The 18,441-nt window shown below is 35.4% G+C and overlaps 1 pseudogene; it reads right to left on the reverse strand.

Annotated features, from left to right (window-relative positions):
- Positions 1-3,301: 3,301 nt before the first annotated feature.
- On the reverse strand, positions 3,302-3,391 carry LOC129510040 (U2 spliceosomal RNA; annotated as a pseudogene).
- Positions 3,392-18,441: the final 15,050 nt, after the last annotated feature.

The raw sequence follows: 18,441 nt of genomic DNA on the forward strand, positions 1-18,441 counted from the left end.
TCTGCCTGTGTCTTTGCCTCTCTCTCTGTCTGTCTCTCATAAATAAATAAAAACTTTAAAAAAAAGAAAAAGAATGTTAATATTGACTCCCTGGCAGATTGTATCATCTCAGACATCAGAAACCTTCCTTGCATATGGTTATATCCCCTATTACACAAAGGAGTGGGCTGTGCATATAGTAACTGATCTGTACATGCTAGTTGTTTACTGTTTGAGTGGGAATATAGTCCTTATTCCATTGGAATACCATACTACTTGAACACACAGAATATCTTCAAATGACCAAAAAATTCCAAAGCACTGGGACACCTGGGTGGCTCAGTTGTTGAGCATCTGCTTTTGGCTCAGGTGGTGATCCTGGGGTCATGGGATCAAGACCTGCATCAGGGTCCCCGCAGGGAGCCTACTTCTCCCTCTGCCTATATCTCTGCCTCTTTCTCTTCATGTCTTTAATAAATAAATAAAGAAAATCTTTTAAAAAAATTCCAAAGCAACCAAGCTTTTCACATTTCTAGGCTTTCTTGCATGCTATTCTGTCCAATTTTCCCTCTTCCATTACTCCTCCTTAACCGGTCCATAAATATAATTCTCTCAGAATTTTTACCCGATTCTGCATGCCCTCAGACTAGACTAAGATCTTGAATTTACCTTATCATACTTCATTTTGTTTTGTTTTGTTTTTCCTTTATAGTGCTTATTATAATTATGATTAATTGGGTAATATTTGTTTTTCCTATTAGACTGGAAGCAGATGCATTACTTAAATTATTTACTTATTCATTGCTAGCATTTTATCATCAAAGGCACTGAATACCATAGACAGATAATTTTTAAAATGATTAAAAAGAATGTTAACTCCAGAATTGTCTGGTAAGACTTCTTTGTACTATTCAATCAAATTTGCCAGCAAAACTACCTAATTGTGAATAGCAGCAGCAGTACCTAGATCTTAAGTCTAGGGTTAAGGATCACAGGATAGTAGCTTACATATAGAAGTTTTTTGCTTACTCACATAATTCCTGTGCAAATGTTCCTGGGCAGTGAGTAGGCCTTCTCCTTTTGAGAATTCAGAGACTATTTCAATTTTCTGGCTGCACCATCTCTAATCTCTGCTGGATTTAAAGGGCCTCAAAATCCTTGGCATCCAGCAATCAGATGGGAAATGAACAAGAGTATAGAGAAGGCATACTCATTTTTGTTAACCCAAATAATCCAGAATTAAGACACATCACTATTGTGTAAATTCCAATGACAAAACTGGTCATATGGCTTAGTTTAGGTGCAGTGAAATGTAGCTTCTAGCTAGCCAGGCACTTGCCAGCCATAGCTGTACATGATGTATAGAATAAGCAAATATGTGGGGTGGATAGCTACTGATCTCTGCTACTACACTGTTTCAAATAGTAGACAAAACCTCCCATAAGCTGATTTCCAAGATTCAAAAAGTTGTATTGATCTTATCAACAAAACTGGCAGTAAAATGAACAATGCATGCACTCTATTTTGCTTTAGTGAAGACAAAACACAGCAAAACATAAAAAAAAAAAAACCCACAGAAACGAAAACCTTGACCTATTTTCTTTTTCATAGTTTTGTTTCAGTTTCCTGTTTCTTATTGCTTGTGTTAGTTGTTATTCTGAAGGAATGTGGAAATAAAACCTCAGGCAGGGATAGTAAGAGTGATACAACAGACTTGCAATTTCTCTCTCAAATCTGGATTTCCTCTTTTATTATTTCTTAGTATTTTTAAATGTTAAAAGCAAAGAAAGTGATATTAGTGGCATATATAACACAATGTCTATGTTCTAGCCTATCAAGAAGATGCTAATTAGTTGTGTTTTTAATTTATTTGTTATGTTTAACACAGCAGTACTCTCTTTATCATTTTCACAAAACATGAAGGCTGAAGGTTACAACAGTGTTTTACTGACTGAAATACAAAAACAGGTGGTAATGACCACAATGTTGTGTTCTGAGGTTAAAATACTGGCAAATCAAATAACAACTCATCAGCAGATGTTGCATTATGTTGATCCCTTCAATTCTGGGCAGAAAAGAAGTCTAAGCTCATGAAAATAATGTGCAACTAAGAAAATGTGGAATGTGCACAGAACACTGGATTTGTTGCATATAAAACATTTCCCCTAAGATTCCCACCATAGTCAATTTTATTTTGGTTAGGAATTCAGAGCAAGTTTTCACTACTAATTCTCTAAGCCACATTTATTAAAGATTCGTAGCTTTGACATTTCTTATAATATGATTTTTATTTTTATTTTTTAAGGATTTTATGTATTTATTCATGAGAGACAGAGAGAGAGAGAGAAAGAGGCAGAGACACAGGCAGAGGGAGAAGCAGGCTCCATGCAGGGAGCCCGACATGGGATTTGATCCCAGATCTTCAGGATCATGTCCTGGGCTGAAGGCAGCGCTAAACCACTGGGCCACTGGACTGCCCTATAATCTGATTTTTAAATAATTTTTCATAATTTTTTAACTGTTCTAAAATGACCCCTTCCTATTTGCCATAATTATTTATTCAATAAAATCATTATTTTGTCACATATACACTATTGATTCAATTAATTATTTTATTTCTTTATCAACTTCTAAGGTGTAGATAGATCACTTTGATAGGTGTTTCAGGGGATATATGGTATTTTTGCCCTAGGAACTTGCAATTGGTTCTTGTCTTTCAGAACTGTTCATACCAGAGCTGAATAAACATATATGACAAGACACCAGCAATGTTTCAGAGAAGTATATGGCAATTTTTTTTCTTTAAGATTTTATTTATTCATGAAATACAGAGAGAGAGAGAGAGAGAGAGAGAGAGGGAGAGAGGCAGAGACACAGGTAGAGGGAGAAGCAGGCTCCATGTAGGGAGCCCCATGTAGGACTGGATCCTGGGTCTCCAGGATCACACCCTGGGCTGAAGGCAGTGCTAAACCGCTGAGCCACCGGACTGCCCAGTATATGGCAAATGTTGAATAAATTATATACATAATGTATGCTATGTGTTCTGAGAATTATTTCTTGTTACAATTCAGAGCAGTAACCAGAGAGGGCTTCTTGGAGGTGGCATGAATTAAAGACTTTGGAGAATGCATAATAGTTAAATACTAAAAGAATGACCTAGGGAATTCCAAAGAGGAAAATAGTATAAAAAAATACAGAGAAGGAGACTTGACTATAACATATAGAAAGAACCAAAACAAGCAAACAAGCAACACAACATATAGACAGAACCATTAATAGAATATTATGATTGGAAAGAGGAGGGCTCAAGAAGGGAAAGGGGAAGAGATTTAGCAGCCAATAAAACCATCATCCAATTTATCTTGGGAAGTAGATACTACACTTGATCTTAGCCAAAAGGCTGAGAAGCAATTGGGAAGCAGAAAAAGTGTTTTATAAGTTAAAATCTCAACGATGATGAGATGTTATCCATTTTACAAAAAGGTGAAGAACAAGGAAATGTTTCCATTAGAGAGAACATCACATGCAAAAGCCCAAAGGAGAGAAAAATGTTGGCTATTTAAAGAACTACAAGAAATTCCATATGAGTAAAAGATAGCGTTTGCACATGGGAAAGAGAAGCCAATGGTTGAGATTGAGAAAGAGGAGTATATGGAAGTGGGTTGGCTGGGAGGTTATTTTCTGCCATGTTAAAAAGATTGAATTTTACTCTGATAGCACTAGAAGCCACTGAGAAGGATAAACAAGGTCAGAATTGTATGGGTGATTTCATTAAGCTGCAGTAGGAACTACTTATGAGAGAGGCACTGTTGGAGGCAGAAAGAACTATTGCTAAAAAATTGGAGTGATTCAGATGACAGTGGTGAAGCAGACTCTGGTGGCTTGGGAAGAGAAAGACATAAATGGATGGGTGACAAAGAAAAAGACTTCATAATTTTTATGCAAATAGATGAGAGCAGGGCCATTTTAGGACCTTCAGGGTCCATATATTTCTATGCTGGGAGCCCATACCCCATGTTGTATTAGGCATATTAAAATATATGCACAAACCCATAAAAGTCATAATTATAATAAATAAAGTGAATGTTCTAAGTTTCATGATTTTCAGTTTATGAGGTACATCATTTTTTAAATAACTTTAACCTTATTAGGTTTGATTATACTTTATGATTTTTACATTTATGTAAGAATTGCAGTGAACCATAATTGTCTAATTGCCAGAAAATGATTTGTGAACAATTTAACAGTTACTAATTTTAATTTCTCTGTGTTCATATATGTGCGTGTGAGTTTTATATATTATTTTAAACATTGTCAGAGCCCTTCAAAAGCTTTATGGTCCTAGGCACCATATCTTACAAGTAAAATTGGTTCGGATAGTGTTGACATCACTAATTTAACAGAAATCACAATAGGGAGAACAAATATCATTCCAAGTGCCTCCCACCATACCCTTTGTAGTTTCATGTACTCAGATTTTAAACCAATTCTTTAAATTTAGTAAAACCTCTTAAGAGTGTTCCAGGTCATGGCCAACTATGCCTACCTCCTTATGTGGATAATGGTGGTGAACTCAATGAAAAACACATGAAGTGAGAAATCTGCTTTCTACTCAGACCCCTTTCCTAAACACAGTCATTTGTGTTCTTCTAGGGGGAGGAAAAGAACACAGCAGTTGTTATATCCCAGGCCAGCCCAGACCACTCAGTGTAGCTATTTCCAGTAATCAAAGGGCCCAGCATGTTGCAGAAGGGCAGGTGCTGAACTGACGTCATTCTCCTTCAGGGCCAATCTTTAGCAGGCACATATTCATCTGCCCATGAAAAGTGCACTCCATGAATCCTCACCGACAACAACATGCCATGGCAACACTGCTGACTGCGACTTTCTCCTTGATCAGTTGCCATTCCTCGGAAAATCACAATTGTCAGCTAAGCCTTCTAACAGAGCAGAGTGTAGAGTAAGAAGGTAAGGCACTTTATGATGCAGCATTAGTGAAGTGAACTTACATCAAAGCTCTCAATTTCATAACATACTAAGAGAAAAAGTGAATTTTCTTGAAAAATGTTCCTCAAAAATATTTTTTTTCAGTTACCAGCATGTTATATAAAGCACTCAAAATCTGATTTGCCATTATGTCAAAGGAACATTGGTATCTTTCATCTAAGTAATTTGATATAAACCTATCATACAGACAATTGAGATTGATATTCAGCCCTTATATATTTTTTTATCTTATCATCACTTTTCAGGAGAAAGCAAGTAAACTAGGAGAAAGGTTAGGAGGATACAGAGAAGAGGGAAAAAAAAGAAAGAAAAGAAGAAGAAAAAGAGAAAAAGTAAAAGACAAAGAAAAAAATCTGTAAAAATTAGTTTATATTTGTCTCCTTTCCACAAATGGTTAGTTCAAACATTTTTTTTAAATTTCTTAGCATAAATAAATAAATAAATAAATAAATAAATAAATAAATAAATTTCCTAGCCTAATTATATGGAGCCACCACCCTAAATCAAATTCTATTAGTGAATATAAAAGTGCTATCTCCAACTTAAATTCACTTGTTTTCTTCCTGTCCTTAAAACAAAACAAACAAAACAAAACATCTAACTACATCATTTATTACAATCCTGTAGATTATAAATTAGGCCCACAGTACTGGGTCTTAACTCTAGTCAAAGGTAGTTTTTCTAGGGACTCAAATACACCAGACACTCTGTCCTCACAGTCTATAAAAGGTTAATTCATACCATTATATCTGAGAAAACTTTATCTCTACCTAATTTGATCATTGTGGTCAATATAGAAAGTAGCAACATAATAAACATTAACTTGTTCTCTCATCCTTATGTGTTCATTCATCTCCAGAGAAAGATCGAAATTATCCATGAATGTGAAGCAAGGATTATGCTTCCAGCATAATCAAAAGACCTGGACTGCAATCTAGACAAATAGAAAATATTATGTAAATGTGCACTAATTGATTTCTTTAACCCTTTATTTAATTTGTAGCACCTTGGTTCTAAATTTTGGTACTGAATTTAAGCTGCCAAGCAGTGCTTACTACCATGCAAAAAAGAAAAGGAATCAGATGGCAGAAAGCTACTTCTTTGTTTCGCTCTGAAGCTAGTTTTCTCTCCAAACACCTTTTTGGTTTTGTTCTTCAAGAGAAATTAATCTTCAAAATCATTGCTAGTGGCCAGTTAATTTAGCTTAAGTTAAAGTACACAAAATTTTGTGTAGTTCATTTCTTCCCCCAACAAACTCTGTAAAGAACCCCTGTTTAATTATTAGAACAGTGAATTCAAAGTAGGTATCAATCTTATCAAGTGTAGTGTTATTCTCCTCAGTATCAAGGTCATTTCAGTTACACAGGCAAGTATCAATTCAACAACCTCCACTGATATTTGTTAAATCACCTCTATCTTCTGTATGTGAGACAATCACCTCAAGTTGTCTTTTTTTTTAGTCTTTATTTATTTATTCGTGAGAGACACAGAGAGAGAGAGAGGCAGAGACACAGGCAGAGGGAGAAGTAGGCTCCATGCAGGGAGCCCGATGTGGGACTCGATTCCAGGTCTCCAAGATCACGCCCAGGACTGACGGTGGCATTAAAACCTCTGAGCCACCCGGGCTGCCAATCCTCAAGTTGTTTTAATGAAGTTTTTCTGCAGTAATTATAATCTCTTTTCTGAACTGTATCCAGAAAGTTTGGTACCTTACTGTTTTTCTCATTATTTTATTAACATTTTAATAAATGAAATCTATTTATTTTATTAAATTCATATTTTAGCTTGAATGTGATAGAAGTTCCTTGTAAACAAGAACTGTATCTTTACTACATTAACTTTACAGCCCTTCTTTGAGCTCATATTTACTGGGAGCACATCACATCCCAGACGCTGACTAATATTTGAGGATATGGAGAAGATGTATTAGAATCCACCTAGGAAAGGTCTCAATCAAGTGGACATGATGAATTTGTGAAATTATGAATTCTGGAAAATGTAAGAAGGTCTATGGATGAAGAGTTATGAGGACATAAAAGATGGGCAATGAATTTTGCACAAAATAGAGATTTAATCCTGGTTATAAAGAATAAATAGCAGTGTACTAGGATAAAAATTAGAGAAAGGGCCAGGAAGAGAAAATTCCTTAAAGTACAGGACAGAATCACGAAAAGAGTTTCCACAACATTTAGCACAAAGCTATGTAAATATTAGAGGCTTTAATAATAGTTTCATTTTGATTAATGAAGTTCCTTGATATTGGCTGGGAAGATCTAGATTAACATTTTTTGCAGATTCCAAGCAGAAGTTCTTTTACTTTGTATTTAATGTGTTACCTTAAATGAGAGCTGAGCCAATTCAGTTATAAAGAGAAACTTGCCAAATATTCAATTTGATGTATTTTGGTGATGTAAACCTGCAGAATATCTTAAGCTTTTAATATTCCCCACTGTTCTATTATAATTAACATGAGCACTCTGTTTGAAGGACAAAGTTTAGTCTACAAAGGCACAGCCTGAAGTAATAGCATTTGCATCTTGGTTGATTTCCCTTATGAAAATAAGGAGGGCTTATGGGGAAAGAGAATACTGCCCAAGTCATCTATTTTGGTACAAATACATGTCTTTGATTCTAAATTCTAATCACTTTAGCTTTTGCCCCTTCATAGCAGAAATACAGTTTCACTAACATTGTGGGACCATATTTATATTCATTTAGACTTCACAGATGCTTAATGAATGCCTAATGCTTTATATATGTGCTATGCTAGATAAGAGGGATATAAGCAGTGAACAAGACAGACACAAACTACTGATTGCATACTGTCTTCTAACAAAAAAGAGAATGAAGAAATGACTGACCATGACAATATGATCAAAAGACTCAAATGACTCACTATCCCTTTATAATATATGATTTAAATTCAGTATCATGGTCTGTAAGGCCTTACATAATTCCCCAACATCATCACCAACTACTGTCTTTCTCCCACTTTACTTTAGAGACATTGATTTCCTGTTTTGTCTTCAAAAGTGTCAAGCTTACTCCCATTCCTAAACATTTTCATTTGTTGCTCCTTCAGCAAGAATATCTTCACTACTTTCCTAAATTCAACCAAGAGTGTATTTAAATGTTACTTTTATGGAGGTCATTCCTGACCATGCTATTTAAAATACACATTATGTACTTTTGTCATACTCTAATAGTCTTTGTGGCTCATCATTTTCTAAAATAATATCACACACACACACACACACACACACACACATACACTCTATTTTAAATGTCTCTTTTCTAGACAGAAAAGGGAGTTTGACTTTCCTCTTCACATCCATATCTCCAGTTTTTTGAATAGTGTTTTGCACATAATAGATATTTCTTTTTTTTTTTTTGATTTGGTTCATGTATGCAGAATGAAATATATGGAGAAGAAATATTTTTGAGTATTCTTTCCCTTTAGAGATTTGTACCAGATCATCCAACATAGATTTTTATTTCTACTTTGTCTATCTCTACTGTGATGCTAGAAAAGAAAATGAAACAAAAAACATACATCTCATAAGCAATTCACATAGGAAAGTTAGAGTAATATCATCATTAATATCCTCTTACATTTGAGAGAAACATATCCACATTCAAAAAATTCCCAATGTGAACTTCTCAAATTGACATCTGAAATATGGAGTAGGTATCAGGGGACTTGTTTTCTACTTACATATAACTGCATACATTTGGAAAAGTTAATTTCTCATTCTATGCCTCAATTTTCTCACACAGATAAACATTTCACAAAGTTTTGTGGATGATTATAAATTAAAGAAAAAAGAATTTCTCATTCACATAATCTTAAGTAATGGTGGGTTTGATATCAGATAAACGACTTTCTTTACTGTAAAATACTTATTAATCATTCTTATAATGAATATCCCCATAGGCTTTGGGTAGAGTGTTTCCAAATTACTTGATCTCGGATACCTCTTAACACAAAGCACATTGGAAAGGATGTTTTACATAATCCCCTTCAGAAAAGGCTATGCTAGATGATTCTAAGTTCCCTTCCAATGGGAAACACTATGGTTCTATGGTATTTCAAGCCCTCAAACAGTCTGTTGATTCACGCTCAGTGGTAAGGGACATGGCTTTTGGGACTTGAGAATGAATTAAGAAAAAGGTCAACTCTTTGAACACAAACTAAATTGCCCATTTTTAGTGAAATATGTATTTGCCACTAATTCCCATGCATGTTTGAGTGAATAAATTGATTAATGTTGAATTTAGCTCTTTTTTTAAACACTAACATCAAAATATTAATGGATATTTGGATATTTCAATATTAATGGGCATTTGAGTATTTCATTCTATGCAGAAATTGTTTTCCATTCCATGCAAAAAATTATTTTGTTTTGTTCTAATAATACATCAAGCCAATAGCAGAACTATTCCAGATGAATAGCATCAAAATATTCATTCCACTAATAATGGAGCTGTTAATAATTGGTGCTAGAACTGTAGCATTTAATAAAACAGATCCAGATCCTGTTGGCATGGGGTTTAAACTCTAGCTTGAGACAAACATAGAAACCAATAAATACATACATAATAATTTAATTTAGATTATGAAACATATCATGAAGAACTACAGGGTACTATTATGCCATATAATATAGAGAGTCCAATTTGTTGTGGAAAAGCAGTAAAGATTTTCAAGGAATGCAGTATTTATGCTGACATTTGAAGAACTAGTTAGAGATGACAAGGAAAGGTAAATAAAAAGAGAAAGGCTATAATAGGAGGGAAGAATATTCTAGGAGGAGGGAAAGCTTATGAGCAAAGAAGATTGATTAAAGATTTCCAGGTATAGTTGCCAGTATTGGCAAGTAAAAATACAGGATGAACAGTTAAATTAGAATTTCAGATAAAACAATATTTTTAAAATATAAATATGCATCAAATGTGGTAAAGGGTAATATTAAAATGTTTTTTAAAAGATTGTTTATCTGGAATTCAAATTTAACCAGGCATTGTAAATTTTATCTGACAACCTAAATTATAGGTTCTCATCTGGGACAGATGCCCAGAACCCTTCGAGCAGGTAGGAGAGTGATTGAAGGTGAATAAGATAAATTCTTTCACCTTTTACTTATTCACTCATGTATTCTACAAATACTTTTCATACACTTAATGTGTCATACACAGTCTTCAAAGTGCCTTGGGATATAGTAAAAAAAGATACATAGATGAATCCCCTATCATGCTACTAATCAAAGATTCTGATGAAAACTTCTCTGTACTGATGATACCTAGCACCACATTTGAGATAGATGTGATTTCTCTAGTAAGAGAAGTTCAGCAGCTAAAAATATCATACAAGTACAGAAACAGTGTTACTCAGAATCCATTGGCTTTGATTCCACAGTGAAAGTTAGCATTTGATTTATACATAGGATACACTTAAGATTTAGCTCAATTGTTTTCTAATTATCATCTTGATTCCTCCCCTCTGGGTTCTTCCTCTGAGCTAGTGGTTTTCAGTTTGTGTTCTAAGAGGATCCCTTAGGTGCCATGAAAGATGAGGATGGATGGAGTTAAGCATACAATACACATTGGACCATCCACTTAAGTTTCAACCATAACAGTATTTCAAAGATGGGTGACTGCCTTCACAGGTGTTTACTGTCATATTACAATTCAGTATTTTTTTTTATTTACTAGAAAATTTTAGTGAATACTCTTGTACGTGAACACATACACATGGTCATTAAAAGAATAATAATTGGGCAGCCCGGGTGGCTCAGCGGTTTAGCACCTGCCTTTAATAATAATAATAAAATCCATGAAATGGTTTCCAAAAACCATCAACCAACCATTTTACCTAGTTCAGTGGTTCACAACCAGTGGGCATTTGGCAATATCTGGAGACATTTTTTTTATTATCAGGACAAGAAGGGAGGGAGGCTATTATGAGCATTGAGCGGGTAGAGGCCAGGGATGCTGGTAAACATACTGCAAGGCATAAGACAGTCCTCCCAAACAGAGTATGTTAACAGTATCATTAATAACAAACCCTGATATAAATTAGCAATTAATCTGGTTTGAAACATAATGGTTTAACGCACAGCAATCACAATTGTAAAATATAAGACATGAGTGAAAATCCTTTGATCATTTTAAGATAATAGAAGTTTACCATTCTGGATTACTTACAAATGTTAGACCACTATGTACATTTAAACTTCACAAAAATACAGAGACTAGTTGTATTAGATTTCACTTTAAATTTTAGGGAATGGATACTTGAAATGATTAGCTAGTTTGCCAATAATTAGAGTTTGTTTTCAAATGTAGGTACTTTGCTGCCAAAATCAACATACACATCTCCTTTACCATATATTCTTTTCCACTGAATGTATTTTTCAATGGAATGATCACAGTACAGAGCTGATTCTGTATGTAGTTCAATATTATTTTAGTTGAAATGGTAGTAAACTCCCTCTACCTCAATATTGTCAACATTTCAAATTGATGTATACTTTTTTCACCAATAATTACTAGTATACCTACTCCTCATAATCCTAGATATATATTACCTTGATTAAACACCATCTGTTCTATTTTGAGTTGAATCAATTTATTTTTAAAAGTTTATTGCTGTTGGAGACTCCCAGCATCCCCTGCACATAGGCACACACATGCCTTAATTAAAGATTTCCTTCTCTGCCTCCATTCCCAAGGAAGGGAATATCTTAATCTGTTCTCAACAACTATCTTCAGCTTTAGTGTCAGTAATCATATCATCTTCATAACTAAATACCTGCATTTTCTTTTGGCTAAATTCTTTGTTCTTTTACATTTAGATTTATTTATGTATTTATTTGTTCTTTATTATTATTTTTAAGATTTCATTTTTTTATTCATGAGAATACACAGAGAGGGGAGAGAGAGAAGCAGAGACACAGGCAGAGGGAGAAGCAGGCTCCATGCAGGGAGCCGGACGTGGGACTCAATCCCGGGTCTCCAGGATCACACCTTGGGCTGAACTACTAAACCGCTGAGCCACCGGGGCTGCCCTACATTTAGATTTAACTTCAAATGTAAATAGTATTATTCAAGCCCATTAGACCCTAACAATAATTCCATCCGTTTCACAGGTAATTTGCTATTTTTTATGTTCATATATTCATTGCTGCTATATACAGTTAAATAAAGATACACATAGAGAGTCAAAATTATATCTGCAAATCATTGCAATAAATTAGATGTTTTTTCATAGAAACATTTAGTTGATGATCACTTGCTGGCAAGATTGGACAAGTTTCAAAGTGACTCCAAAGGAGATCCAAGCATACTGTTAAAAAGAAAATCTCCATAGAACATAATAAGAACACTTGTGTTTGCTGAAGGAACTATGCCCCCATCACAAAATGAGTCTAATTTTGAGGTTGAGATTTCATTTATTCACTGCGATATTAACTGCACACCCAGAATTATTGGTTTCAATGAAAGAAGAGAGAATGTTGTTTCTGATCAAACAAATTCTAAATAAAACATTGCCAGTTCACATTTGTCATTTGGATTTTTTTTTTCATTTCTTTCAGAAACTTACCTTAACACTTTCATATATTATTGATAGGAATGGAAGCTGATTTGACCCTGATGGAGAGAAACTTAAAAAACAAAAATGCTCTCCTTCAGAATCCTTAGATGAGACATTAGAAATAGACTATAACCAAAAGAGGCAGATAAGGATTTTAATATTAGGATGCCTCAAAGTTCAAAGAACTGGAGGGAACAGGATCAACTAGAGCCAGAAAAGCACTGAGTGGAGGTATAGGAAGCAGGGGCTAATGAATATCTCTCAGGGAGCCTGAAATAAAATAAACCATGTCTAAGAATATTTTATTTTTATTTTTTATTTTTTATTTTTTTTATTTTTGTCTAAGAATATTTTTGACACAACTATTCCTTTTCACATTTCAAAGAAATAACATTTGATTGCCTACTTTGGGTCCCATGATCATTATTTTTCTAAGGCAGAGCAGGAAATCTTAACTGACATTTTCACAAAAATATATGCCAATAGCAGAAAGATTGTTGCCAATAGAGACTCATCACTCATATCAAAAACCTTAAAAATAAGCATTCTCTAATCAAGAAACCAATCTTTGGTTCATAATGTGGGAAAACAAATAAGTTTCTAAATTTATATCTAGTAATTAATGTTATGAAAAAACTGAAAAAACTCCATACTAAACATGATATTTAAAAAAACAATCATGGTGTACCTGGGTGGCTCAGTTGGTGAAGCATCAGATTCTTGGTTTTAGTTCAGATTTCAGGGTCCTGGTATGAAGCCCTGCCTCTGACTCCGAGCTCAGCACAGTCAGCTTGTCCCTTTCCCTCTGCTCCTCCCCCTGCTCTTTCTCCTTCTCTCTAAAAAAATTAATAAATAAAATATTTTTTAAAAATCATAAAAAAAATCAGACTAAATGAAAGTATAATCCAATTCTTGTTTAAATGACAATATATGTATTTATGGGAAAGTACCATATGAAGATATAGTTTAAGCAATTTTTACTATATATTTATTCTTTTACCTTTATATCTATTTTTGAACTTCATTGAACACAGGCAACACCCTTTTTGAACTTGGCCACAGCAACTTCTTGCAAGGTACATCTATGAAGGCAAGGGAAACAAAAGCAAAAAGGAACTATTGGGACTTCATCAAGGTAAAAGCATCTGCACAGCAAAAGAAACAGTCAACAAAACTAAAAGACAACCTACAGAATGGGAGAAGATATTTACAAATGACCTCTCAGATAAAGGGCTAGTATCCAAGATCTATAAAGAACTTATTAAACTCAACAGCAAAGACACAAACAATCCAATCATGAAATGGGCAAAAGACATGGACAGAAATTTCACAGAGGAAGTCATAGACATGGCCAACAAGCACATGCTCCGCATCCCTTGCCATCAGGGAAATACAAATCAAAACCATAATGAGATCCCATGTCACACCAGTGAGACTGGTGAAAATTAACAAGGCAGGAAACAACAAATGTTGGAGAGGATGTGGAGAAAGGGGAACCCTCTTACACTGTTGTTAGGAATGTGAACTGGTACAGCCCCTCTGGAAAACTGTGTGGAGGTTCCTCAAAGAATTAAAAATAAAACTGCCCTATGACCCAGCAATTGCACTGCAGGGGATTTACCCCAAAGATACAGATGCAGTGAAATGTCGGGACACCTGCACCCCAATGTTTATAGCAGCAATGTCCACAATAGCCCAACTGTGAAAGGAGCCTTGGTGTCCATCGAATGGATAAAGAAGAGGTGGCCTATGTATACAATGGACTATGACTCAGCAATTAGAAATGACAAGTACCCACTATTTGCTTCAACGTGGATGGAACTGGAAGGTATTATGCTGAGTGAAGTAAGTCAATCAGAGAAGGACAAACATTATATGTTTCATTCATATGGGAAATATAAAAGATAGTGAAATGGATTCTAGGGGAAAGGAGAGAAAATGAGTGGGAAATATTAGTGAGGGTGACAGAAAATGAGAGACACCTAACTCTGGGAAATGAACAGGGGTGGTGGAAGGGAGGTGGGTTGGGGGATGGGGTGACTGGGTGATAGGCACTGAGGGGGGCACTTGACAGGATGAGCACTGGATGTTATGCTATCTGTTGACAAATCCAACCCCAATAAATATATACAAAAAATGTGCTCTAAAATGATTAAGAGAAGTTTGAAGAAACTTCAGTCCACTTAGAATCTAACATGCCCCATAAGATGCTGTAATACTGGAAAAATCATAATCTCGTTCAAACATTGGTCATTAGTAATCTGATTTCTTACTCTGGGAAGCCACAAGTCTAGCAAAGGTTACCCTGTTGTGATCCATAGATCCTTCTAGTGGTAAGACCATACACATACTTTAAAATTCTCAACGAGTGTGTATTTCTTAGCATGAGAGTCGATAGGTTTTATCAAGTTTTCAGAGAGACGTGAGACCTTTAAAGAAGCAGAAAATTAAAATCTCTAATATCTATCCCTCCCAAATTCCCTTATTTTGTCTTTTATCTGTTATTTCTCACTATTGGAAGCATATGCTGGCTGCTCAAAATGATGTTAGCAATTAGTTGAAGAAAGTTATGTGTTTGTCATCTGTGGTAATGAGTATTCCCATATGTGGTAGAGATGAAAATCAAAATTATCTTTATTAGGATAGGAACACATGAATAATAGCTTCGTATAAAACCTGTCTTGGGATGTTTGGGTGGCTCAGTGGTTGAGCTTCTGCCTTCAGCTCAGAGCATGGTCCCAGAGTCCGGGATCGAGTCCCACATCGGGCTCCCTGCATGGAGCCTGCTTCTCCCTCTGCCTGTGTCTCTGCCTCTCTCTCTCTCTGTGACTATCATAAATAAAAAAAAAAAAAAGAAATTATAAAAAAAAATAAACCTGTCTTACTCCCTTATTAAAGATATGGATAGGAAATCAAATAATGGATGGCATATTTTAATACATAAATGTTGCATAGTGGTACAGACTAGGATCAGAATATTGAAATAAACTCTTCTTTTCTACATTGTCTTTTTAAGTCAAGGCCAAAGTAAAGTCTGACCTCACTTATAAAGCCTTACCTAATTCTTCTATCTCTTACTAACGTCACTTTTCTAATTTCCTATTCCTGGAATAATACATGGTTTTCAGCCCAACTCCAATCAGTTGTTTGGCTGCTGGAGAAGGATTTGGAGGACCTGTCAAGGCTCAGCTGGAAAGAAAAACTCAGTGATTAGCAGTGTGTGCTGTGAACTCTGACAGGAGAATGGTTGGCCTTAGGCTAGAACAGAACTGAGGAGACAATACACTCCTTACAGCATAAAGATACTAAAAAAAAAAAAAAAAAAAAAAAAAAAAAGAAACTTATTAGGACCTGGTGAAATTCTGAAGTTTTACACTGGATTCACAGTCTGCCATATGTGAATAAAAAACAGGGTTATATCTTTGGGATAAATACCCAGTAGTGCAATCAGAAAGGATGAATACCCACCATTTACATCATTGTGGATGGAACTAGACTCTATTATGCTGAGTGAAATAAGTCAATCAGAGAAACACAATTATCATATGGTTTCACTTATATGTGGAATATAAGAAACAGTGAAAGAGACCATAAGAGTAAGGAGGGAAACTGAGTGGGGAAAAATGAGAGAGGAAGACAAACCATGAGAGATCCCTAACTCCAGGAAACATCCCTAATTCTCCTTCTGCAGAAGGGGAGGTGGGTGGGAACATGGGGTAACTGGGTGACAAGCATTAAGGAGGGCACATAATAAGATGAGCACTGGGTATTATACTATATGTTGGCAAATTGAATTTAAATACAATGTAAAAATATAAAGGAAAGAAACCTCAGGGTTATTACAACCTTAGTTACTTTCACCTTGAGCAACCACATTGCTCAGGTGAACCTTTAACTCTAATACTGAACCCTAAACTTAAAAACATAAGCCAAGAGAATCATAGCATTGATTATCAGTTGGATCATTTTTTTTAAGTTCCATTATCCAACTGACCATACATAAACCTAACTAGCTACTATTAGTTTACAACAAGTTGTTCTAAGTCAGTACAATCAGTAGCATGGAAACATTTTGGGTGAGAGTGAAAAAAATAAAATAGGCTTTTTTTCTCTCTGCCATTTTCTTACTCTGTAACAAGCACCAAGCTTATTTATTTGTCAAGTGATCTTGTAATTAAGATTCATTATCATCATCATCATCATCATCATCATCATCGTCACCTCCAGTTACAAGTGACAAAACAAGTTCAAATTTGTTTTGCCCCAAAATAGGTGAGAATTGAACCCAATTTGATCTCTGCTACATCCCATGACTTTAATCTTTGCATTATAGAAGCACAGAAGACAATGTTAAATCATTCATACTGTCTGCAGAGTCCCCTGGTGAATAAGAGAAGACAAACACAGCTAACAGGAGATCAGGGTAACTACTAAGTGCTTGTTCAGCTATTCATTTGATTTAAGAGCAAAAGGAAGGGAATCCACTTTCAGCAGGAAAAACACAAAATCATGTATTCTCTATTTTCTTAAAAAAAAATCCTGATAATGAGAAAAAACGGTCTCATTATATCGTGATTATGGATGGCAAACTCAAAGGCAAAATGGTCTAATGGAAAATCATTAAGAGCACTGGATTGGGAGCCAGTTTTAAATCTGTAATACATACAAAGCATGTGAAATTAGGAAAGTTATTTAACTTCTGTGTTGTTGAGTTCCTGCATGTGAAGAAATATAATTAGATTGTTATATCCTTTCCACATAAATGGATTGTTCCAGATTGTTTTGAGAATTAAAATAATATCTGGCATGGAGTATCATTCAAGTTAATTATGATCATATTTATTATAGTAACAGTTACCCATATTCCAATTCCACTTGAAGTACCCATAATTTAGTTCTGTTATCCATACTTTAGGTGTTCTTTTTAGAATCCTTTACCTTGAGCACTTCTTGTGATCAATAACCCCACCATTAATAACTGTCCTTTCCCACATGAAGCACTGAGGAAACAGTGATGAACAACAAAGATGCCTCCCTGTCCTCATAAAATTTTCAGCTTCTCAGAGACTGCAAGAATTGAAAAAATAATCCTGAGTATGACGAATGTTTTGAAAGGGAAAATATGGTTGTAATGAAGTATAATTGGGGTGCTAGAGTCAGGGAATGCGCCTTGAGGGGGTGCTGTTTAAGCTGAAACATGCCCATAGAGAATTAAATTGAACAGAGCACAGAGCATCATTTTTTTTTCACCATCTAACTCCCCCGCCAACCAGGCATTCCAGTGTAAAAGCTACTGTTGCCATTGCTCACACCCCTTTCCAAAATTGCTCCTGTATCTCCATTTTCAAAACCATTCTTGGGTCTCTCTCTATTCCTCTCCTTTCATTCCACTGCTCCTTCTCAAGATGGACTTGCACACATATGACCCTGGTGCCCTGCATGGAAGTGCTTGCTGACACATTGGGGGAAAGTGGTCAGCAGGCAGCCTTCAGCTGTAGGCTCATTCAGGAGCTGCCTTGGCCACAGAGAGGATTCTCTTCTTCCCAGCTATCCTTGTGCCCAAGGCAACTCACATTTGGTGTTTGATAGAGGTGGGGATAAACAGACCCTGCTCCTGCCTTTTTAGACCATACTGGAATAACTGTGTGTCCATAAGCTCCTGAAGATCCTGGAGGTGGCGAGGGGCAGGGTTCACTGAAGCTTTATTGTACCTTCATGACAATTAGATTTCTCCCTTTACCCAATCCCTTTGGTTCTTTTCTTCATTGTTTTGACCTTAATAAACCTCTGGTACTTTTAGTACCTCTGGTACTAGACTGTGAGTCTCAGCAACTGCTTCCAGACAACCTAGTCCATAAGAC

This window comes from Nyctereutes procyonoides, unplaced genomic scaffold (assembly GCF_905146905.1).
Source record: "Nyctereutes procyonoides isolate TBG_1078 unplaced genomic scaffold, NYPRO_anot_genome, whole genome shotgun sequence".
Taxonomy (NCBI): domain Eukaryota; kingdom Metazoa; phylum Chordata; class Mammalia; order Carnivora; family Canidae; genus Nyctereutes; species Nyctereutes procyonoides.